This window comes from Eriocheir sinensis, chromosome 20 (assembly GCF_024679095.1).
Source record: "Eriocheir sinensis breed Jianghai 21 chromosome 20, ASM2467909v1, whole genome shotgun sequence".
NCBI classification, from domain to species: Eukaryota; Metazoa; Arthropoda; class Malacostraca; order Decapoda; family Varunidae; genus Eriocheir; species Eriocheir sinensis.
Window position 1 is genome coordinate 10829433 of NC_066528.1, and position 9828 is coordinate 10839260.

The following is a 9828-nucleotide window of genomic DNA, read 5'->3' on the forward strand; positions in this document are numbered from 1 at the left end:
GTCTGGGTATCTGTTTTCCTTTACCCTCGTTGTTTCCCCTCTTTTGTACTTGAGATGTTTACACTGTTATATATGTCACCCTTCTTGTTAGTGTTTGTCCTGTCAGATGTTTACACAGTTGTATATCTCTCATTCCTCTCTGGGTATCTGTTTTTCTTTATCCTCGTTGTTTCCCCTCTTTTGTACTTGAGATGTTTACACTGTACTGTTATGGCTATTCCTCTTGTTTGTTCGTTTTCTGGTTCCTGACAGAGGAGCAGTCAGCATGAAAATATCGATAGAAGATAGAAAGAGAGGCAACGTGGCGGCGGAATTTAAGAGGTAAAAGACTATCAGTATGAGGAGGAGAGCTGATGAGACGAAGAGCCTTTGAATTATGCTTAGTGTTAAAACCTTTGATTATATAGATCTTCTTTTTCTACTGGAAACGTTAAACCAAGATTCCTAAAACATTCCTAAAACGCCCATGATTACCGTATTTCTTACTTTTCAAACGCCTGATCAGAGATCCGAAATAATACTTTTTGTTGCCAAATGTTACGTTTTCAAATTTCCCACTGGGAGTTACACTGGCGGTGATGACTGCAGGGTTGCCAGATTATCGTATCCACCATTGTCTTTACCGTTTTTGGACACTTAACTATAGCGAAAAGACACTAATAATTAAACCTTTCACCGGTAACTATAAATAAATGTAGTCATTGGAGTGGAGGAGACAGTTTTTGGGTCGGAAATCGGAAAACATAAGAGGCTGAGTACGACAATCTGGTGACGCAGGTGTCGAATCAGTGTCGGAGTGTTGGTCAGTGAGGGTGGGCGTGCAGGTGTGAGTCAGTGTCGGAGTGTTGGTCAGTGAGTGCGGGCGTGCAGGTGTTGAGTCAGTGTCGGAGTGTTGGTCAGTGAGTGCGGGCGTGCAGGTGTTGAGTCAGTGTCGGAGTGTTGGTCAGTGAGTGCGGGCGTGCAGGTGTGAGTCAGTGTCGTAGTGTTGGTCAGTGAGTGCGGGCGTGCAGGTGAGAGTCAGTGTCGGAGTGTTGGTCAGCGAGGGCGGGCGTGCAGGTGTGAGTCAGTGTCGGAGTGTTGGTCAGTGAGGGCGGGCGTGCGGGTGGTGGCGTCACGTTGTGCTGACTGATGCGTGGACTAATCCAAAGTTACGGAGACTGAGGCGGGACACAAAGGCCGGGGATATGGAGGTGACAGCCCGGAGCCCCAAAGTGATATGGTAGGAGGCATTAAGTACTGTTTAGAGAGAGAGAGGTTCGAAACACGTGCTCCATTTCTCTCTCTCTCTCTCTCTCCCATGGCTACCACACTCCTACCTTGTATCACCTTTTCAGAGCGTCAAAGTGATATGGTAGGAGTCATTTATGTTGTTTAATTTAATGCTTGTTCAAATTCCTCCACCTCCTCCTCATTTTCACTGTTTTTATCTATATTAATATCTAGTCGAAGAGGCCTAGGGAGGGATGTGAAGGATAGGAGGGATGCAAGACGAGGGGCATAGGAGTTTAATAGAGGATGACTAGGCTATTGCTGGTTAATCTAATGCTTGTTCAAATTCCTCCTTTTTCTCCTCCTCTTCTGCTACCAACATTATTTTTAACCCATTTTCACGGTTTTCATGAATTTACTTAGTGGAAAAAGCCTAGTAAGGGATGTGAGGGATAGCAGCAAAGAGACTATAATACCCGTTCTACAGTCTCCTTGGATAGCAGCGAGGCAGGAAGTGGAGCATAGGAGTGTAATAGAGGAGGGCTAGGCTATTGCAAGTTAGCCTAATAGTTGTTCGGATTCCTCCGCCTCTTCTTCGCCTACCAATTCACCATTTTAACCGCCCATTTTCACGGTTTTCATCACTTAGTCGAAGAGGTCTGGGAGGGATGTAAGGGATAGAAGGTAGGAAGAGGGACATAGTTTCAATAGAGGATGGCTAGGCTATTCATGGTTAGCCTAATGGTAGTTCAAATCCCCCCTTCCTCCCCTTCTCTGCGGCCACCAACACGCCATTTTAACACATTTTCACGTTTTCATCACATTTCTTATCATTTCCTCCACTGCATAGCGATATGAATATTGTACACATGTTTCTTGTACTGCTCCAAATCACACCATGTATTGCCTGGGGGTTGGGATGGCGTGTTCCTCCCTTATTTGGTGTGTACGTTAGAACAATGAACCATCAATCATTTAATCAATACATCATTAAGTAAGCTAAATATGGTAATTACTAAAACCAGAAGTTAGTTATTTAGAAGCAAAAAAGTCATAGGAGTTGAGAAAAATTTATTTATTCTTTTATCATTTATCAATTCATGTTGAGTAATATTGAAGAGAGGGTTGCCAACTTTTGCGAAATTAATACTAACAATATGGATTATTTTTTTGGTCCCTGACTGAATGCAGTGCAGCAAGAAATGACTTCCGGACAATAGAAGGGAGGCTCGAGGGGAGAAGCTCCCCGTCATTGGGTCGTGGGGCGAAACCTTCCGTGAAAGGGGCCGAGAGTGGCGAAGCTACCTCCCCCTGTTAGGTAGATTACGTGAGGTTGTTAGGTTAGGCTGGTATTTATTCGGTATGCGGTGTGTGGCGGGCGGCGGCGGTACACACACAGGCATTGAAAGCTCAATTAGTTAGTAATTTCTGGAAAAAAATACTATCTCCACAAGAAGAAAAAAAACATACTTTATCCAGAAATAAGTAGTCGGTGACTCGCAAGGAAAAGGCTATATACCCTCTCTTCAATAATCCCCATTACTTTTTATCCATATAGTTTCTCGTTTATCACCTTCACGTAATTTATCATACGGTTGTAGACTTTTAAACTCAAGGGGCGTATGAGGCAAAAATATTGAACTGTCTTAGAATTACCATTTTCTGTTTGTGTTTCCTGAGAGAAAGTTTTGGTGAGGGAAAACTGGGTTAAAATGTTAATGAAATCTGACGCTTTTATGACTCTCCCTCACGCTGGGAGAGAGAGAGAGAGAGAGAGAGAGAGAGAGAGAGAGAGAGAGAGAGAGAGAGAGAGAGAGAGAGAATGTAGTTTTTGCTAGTCACATTCAGTATCACCACCATCACTACCACTATCATCACCACCACCTCCACCACCACCACTATTAAACTGGTGGTGATTGTAGGGGTGATGATGTTGTTACGTGGTGGTGAGTGTATAATGGATGACTCTCTCTCGCTCTCTCTCTGCACCGTTTTTTTTTCTCTACCTTTATTTTTTCACTAATTTATTTATTTTTCTGCCTTTCCCTTCTTTCTTTATTTTTATCTTCTTCTTTTTCTTCGTCATCCTTCATGATCCTCGTTCTCTTACTATCACTCTTCCTCCTTCTCCTCCGACCGTCACTTCGCTGCGTCGGGAGTAAACTGAATATTGAGGTGCTTTCATCTGCTCCTCAATATCGAGGTGCTTTCATCTGCTCCTCAATATCGAGGTGCTTTCATCTGGTCCTCAATATCGAGGTGCTTTCATCTGGTCCTCAATATCGAGGTGCTTTCATCTGGTCCTCAATATCAAGGTGCTTTCATATGGTCCTCAATATCAAGGTGCTTTCATATGGTCCTCAATATCAAGGTGCTTTCATATGGTCCTCAATATCAAGGTGCTTTCATATGGTCCTCAATATCGAGGTGCTTTCATCTGGTCCTCAATATCAAGGTGCTTTCATCTGGTCCTCAATATCGAGGTGCTTTCATATGGTCCTCAATATCGAGGTGCTTTCATCTGGTCCTCAATATCGAGGTGCTTTCATCTGGTCCTCAATATCGAGGTGCTTTCATATGGTCCTCAATATCGAGGTGCTTTCATATGGTCCTCAATATCGAGGTGCTTTCATCTGGTCCTCAATATCGAGGTGCTTTCATCTGCTCCTCAATATCGAGGTGCTTTCATCTGGTCCTCAATATCGAGGTGCTTTCATATGGTCCTCAATATCGAGGTGCTTTCATATGGTCCTCAATATCGAGGTGCTTTCATCTGGTCCTCAATATCGAGGTGCTTTCATATGGTCCTCAATATCGAGGTGCTTTCATCTGGTCCTCAATATCGAGGTGCTTTCATATGGTCCTCAATATCAAGGTGTTTCATCTGCTCCTCAATATCGAGGTGCTTTCATCTGCTCCTCAATATCGAGGTGCTTTCATATGGTCCTCAATATCGAGGTGCTTTCATCTGCTCCTCAATAAAGAGGTGCTTTCATATGGTCCTCAATATCAAGGTGCTTTCATCTGCTCCTCAATATCGAGGTGCTTTCATCTGCTCCTCAATATCGAGGTGCTTTCATCTGCTCCTCATTATCGAGATGCTTTCATCTGCTCCTCAATATCGAGGTGCTTTCATCTGGTCCTCAATATCAAGGTGCTTTCATCTGCTCCTCAATATCGAGGTGCTTTAATCTGCTCCTAATTATCGAGATGCTTTCATCTGGTCCTCAATATCGAGGTGCTTTCATCTGCTCCCCAGGCCCCAAGTGGCTGTCGAGCAGATTAAATCACCAAAGGGGACAACCTCGTATTGAGCCAATAGGCTTTCTGTTGCCTGCATTTCCATGTTACCTCCTCCTCCTCCTCCTCCTCCTCCTCCTATCACAGTACAGTTTTAGTAGATATAAAGAACACTAGAGTCCTTCTGGTAGCCTGACTCCTTATAAAACCTAACCAGCAAACAGCCAACATATAGTTACCCTCCTTACATTTACTCCATCTTCCCCTTCACCAAAAAAACAATGTATAAGTGGGAGAGATGAGAGCAAAGTTACAAAAACATGGAGTGCCTCAGGGGACGGAGCAGGAGGACTGGAACCTGTTGCCCCGTTGCTAGTCTTGGGATCAGAGTGTTTAGGTATATATGTTAACTGAAAGGGTTCACGAGATTAGGCAATGGTTGTTTAGTGGGAGAGGAGGAGGAGGAGATAGGGAGGTGAGGAAAGACCCAGCAGGAATTAGGAAGAGGAGGAGGAGGAGGAAAGGGAGGAGGAAGTGACGAGGCAGCTTAGGTTGTATTATACTTGACTTTGAATGAGTAGAGACGGGAAGAATGGAGGAGGAGGAAGGAGAAGAAGGAAGAAAAGGAGGAAGTAGAGGAGGTGGGAGGAGAGAGAGAAAGAAGAGTAGGAAGGAGAATACTGAAGTAAAGGAAGAAGAGGAGGAAACATTGAAGAAGGGAGAGGAGGAGGAAGATGGTGAAGGAGGTGGGAGTACTGAGAGAAAGGGGAGCAGGAAGAGAAAAGGAGTCAAGAAAGAAGAAAGGAAGAGGAGGAGGAAGAAGGGAAAGGAAGGAAGAGTAACGAGAGAGAAAGAGGAATAGGAGAAAAACAGTTGGGAGGGAAGGAAGAGAATGAAGAGGAGGAGGAAACATGAAAGAGGAAGGAAGAGGAGGAGGAAGAAGGTGAAGGAGGTAGAAGTGTTTAGAGAGAAAGAGGAGTTAAAGAGGAAAAAGGAGTAAAGAAGAAAAGAAGAGGAGGAAACATGAAAGGAGAGAAAGCATGGAAGAAAGAAGAGGAGGAAAGAAGAGAAGGACGTAGGAGTGTTGAAAGATAAAGAGGAGAGGGAGAAGGAAAAAAAGAGGAAAAAACATGAAAGAGCAGGCAACAGAAAGCTAGCGGGGTAGAGTCACGGGTAGAAGGAGATCCCCCATCTTTTGGCTCTTCCTCTCGGGGATCGAACCCAGAACCTCTCGGGTGTGAGTCGAATGTGCTAACCATTGCGCCACGGAGCACTTCAACACCTGAGAACTGCATGAAGAAAGAGGAAGAGAAAGAGAAAGAGGACTAAGGAAATTTATAAGAAGGAAATCGTAGATGGAGAAGGATGAAGAAGAAGGAATAGTGAATAGGAGAAGGAGAAGAAGAAAAAGATAATGAAGATAAGGGAGAGAAGGGGGAGTGTATAGATGTGTTGTGAAGGGTGGTGGTGGTGGTGGTGGTGATGGTGGTGTTGGTGGTGGTGATGGTGGTGATGGTGGTGGTGATGGTGGTGGTGATGGTGGTGTTGCGTGTGCCTAGGGAAGAAGAGCCAAGGAGGTGATGAAGAGGAGGAGGAGGAGGAAACATGGCAGGCAGCAGAAAGCCTGTTGGCTCATTACTAGGCTGCTTGCGTTCAGTGATTTAATCAATCCGTTTGCCATAGGAGTGGCTTGCAGGGAAGGATTTAAGCACTTGTGTACCTACTCTTGGGAACGTTCAGTTCACACCCGTTGCAGCAAAGTGGCGATCAATGCGTTTCTTGAAGGAGTTGATGGTCTCTGCGCTAACCACTTCTGCAGGAAGGCTGTTCCAGTGGCGAACAACTCTATTCGAGAAATAACTCCTGCCGATGTCGGTATTGCATCGCTTTGCTTGAATTGTTTTTCCGTAGTTTCTTATTCTCAGGTTAGTTTGTAGCGTGAAGAGTTTGGAGTGATCAACGTTGCTGAGCTTGTTCAGGTACTTAAAGACTTGTATCATGTCTCCCCGCAGTCGTCTCTTTTCCAACGTGAAGAGGTTGAGTCGCTCGAGTCGTTCTTCATAGGGCTTCGTCCTCAGTGATGAGAGAGAGTAATGGAGCTTTTTGCATTGCCCATCAAGAAATATAACATCTCTCTCTCTCTCTCTCTCTCTCGTCATTTCAAAATATAACACCGTCTGACTTCCACATCCCCTTGCACACACACACACACACACACACACACACACACACACACACACACACACACACACACACACACACACACACACACACACACACACACACACACACACACACACACACACACAGACATGCCAATCGCCGTGTGTGGGGTGTAAGGGGTGCACCAAGAAACGGACAGACACACAGACAGACAGACAGTAATAAGAATAGCGGTAGTTTGATGACGTTGAACCTATTCTTCGTGTACACTCAGCGCAAAGGTATCTGTCACACACACACACACACACACACACACACACACACACACACACACACACACACACACACACACAACGAAAATGTATAGGTTTTCACGGAGGAGGCTCAATGTAACTTATTTATTTTTTGTTCTTATTGCTTAAAAAAGTACCAGTGGGTTAAAATAGAAAAGTTTAGGTATAAGTTAATTGTTCCCTCCTACTATCTATATCCTCAATTTCAATCTTAGGCTGGATGTTGCGTCTACGTGCGCAACGACATCACTTGCTCTCGTGCCTACGACCTTGACTCTTCTGAATTTTCTACCATCTGGCTAAGACTTCATTGTCATTCTATTACTAAATACATCTGTGCTGTTTATCTCTCACCTAACTCTACTAACTATGTAAAATTCTTTGACTATTTGAACTCTAAAGTGGAGCACATCTTGATTCACTCTCCGTTCGTTGAAATTTTCATTTTAGGAGATTTCAATGTTCGCCTCCAGCTTGGGCTTTCATCCTCTTTCACTGACTAGTCTGGTGAACAAGCCTACAACTTTGCTCTCCTCAACGACCTAGACCAGTTGGTTCAGCACCCTACTCGTGTTCCTGACCGTCTTGGAGACAGGCCCACCAGTCTAGACCTCTTCCTGACCTCTAATCCTTCTGCTTACTCTGTCAAACTGTTCTCTCCGTTGGGCTCCTCCGATCATAACCTTATTTCTGTATCCTGTTCTATCGCTCCTGTACATCCTCTGGACCCACTGAAGAGGCGATGCTTCTGGCATTTTGCTTCAGCTCGGTGGGACGACCTGAGGATGTATTTTTCCGATTTCCCGTGGAATGATTACTGCTTCCAGGAGAGAGACCCCTCTGTGTGCCCAGCGCTTCACAGAAGTGATTGTCTCTGGAATGGAGGCATACATTCCACGTTCTTTCTCTTCTCCTCATGCAAAAAAGCCTTGGTTTAATCATGCTTGTTCTCGTGCTATTAAAGATAGAGAGGCAGCTCACAAAAGGTTTCAGAGCCTTCGAACACCCGCTAACTTTGAACTTTACATTTCAGCCCGGAATCGTACCAAATCTATTATCCGACTTACCAAAACTTCTTTCATCAATAGAAAATGTCAACATCTTCCTTCTTCTAATTCTTCCCGTGACTTCTGGCATCTAGCCAAAAATATATCCTCCAATTTCACTTCTTCCTCTTTCTCTCCTCTCCTTAACCCTGACGGCAGCACTGCCGTCTCATCTGTTTCTAAAGCTGAACTCTTCGCTCAAACTTTCTGTAAGAACTCCACCCTGGACGATTCTGGGCATATTCCTCCTACTCATCCCCCTCTGACTCCTTTATGCCTGTTATTAAAATTCTTCCAAATGATGTTTTCTATGCCCTCTTTGGCATCAACTCTCAGAAGGCTTATGGACCTGATGGAGTGCCTCCTTTTGTCCTTAAAAACTGTGCCTCCGTGCTGACACCCTGCCTGGTCGAACTCTTTCGTCTCTGCCTATCAACATCTCCCTTTCCTTCCTGCTGGAAGTATGCCTTTGTAAAGCCTGTGCCTAAGAAGGGTGACCGTTCCAATCCCTCAAACTACCGTCCTATAGCTTTACTTTCCTGTCTATCTAAATCTTTTGAATCAATCCTTAACCGGAAGATTCAAAAGCACCTTTCCACTTCTAACCTTCTATTTGATCGCCAGTATGGGTTTCGCAAGGGGCGTTCTACAGGTGATCTCCTTGCCTTCCTAACTGATTCTTGGTCATTCTCTCTTAGCCGTTTCGGTGAAACCTTTGCTATTGCGCTGGACATATCAAAAGCTTTTGATAGGGTCTGGCACAAATCTTTCCAAACTACCCTCCTACGGTTTCTCCTTCTCTGTACCTTTATCTCCAGTTTCCTTTCTGACCGTTCTATTTCTGCTGTGGTAGACGGTCACTGTTCTTCCCCTAAACCTATTAACAGTGTATCAGAGAAACTGTAATAACACTCAGTGGTGTTCATTTCGGCTATCAACAGTAATGTCCCACAGGGTTCTGTCCTATCTCCCACTCTCTTTCTGTTGTTCATTGATTATCTTCTTCCAAAACGAACTGTCCTATCCATTCTTACGCCGATGACTCCACTCTGCATTACTCAACTTCTTTAATAGAAGACCCACTCTACAGGAACTTAACGATTCAAGGCTGGAGGCAACAGAACCCTTAGCCTCAGACTTACTATTATTTCCGATTGGGGCAAGAGGAACCTGGTATCCTTCAACGCCTCAAAAACACAGTTTCTCCACCTATCCACTCGACACAATCTTCCAAACAACTATCCCCTATTCTTTGACAACCCCCAGCTATCACCGTCTTCAACACTAAACATCCTCGGACTCTCCTTAACTCAAAATCTCAACTGGAAACTTCATATCTCATCACTTACTAAATCAGCTTCCTCTAGGCTGGGCGTTCTGTACCGTCTCCGCCAGTTCTTCTCTCCCGCACAGTTGCTATCCATTTACAGGAGCCTTGTCCGCCCTCGTATGGAGTATGCATCTCATGTGTGTGGGGGGTCCACTCACACAGCTCTCCTTGACAGAGTGGAGTCAAAGGCTCTTCGTCTCATCAGTTCTCCTCCTCATACTGATAGTCTTCTACCTCTCAAATTTCGCCGCCATGTTGCCTCTCTTTCTATCTTCTATCGATATTTTCATGCTGACTGCTCTTCTGAACTTGCTAACTGCATGCCTCCCCCCCTCCCGCGGCCCCGCTGCACACGACTTTCTACTCATGCTCATCCCTATACTGTCCAAACCCCTTATGCAAGAGTCAACCAGCTTCTTCACTCTTTCATCCCTCACGCTAGTAAACTCTGGAACAATCTTCCTTCATCTGTATTTCCTCCTGCCTACGACTTGAACTCTTTCAAGAGGATGGTAGCAGGACAACTCTCCTCTCGAAGTTGACCTCT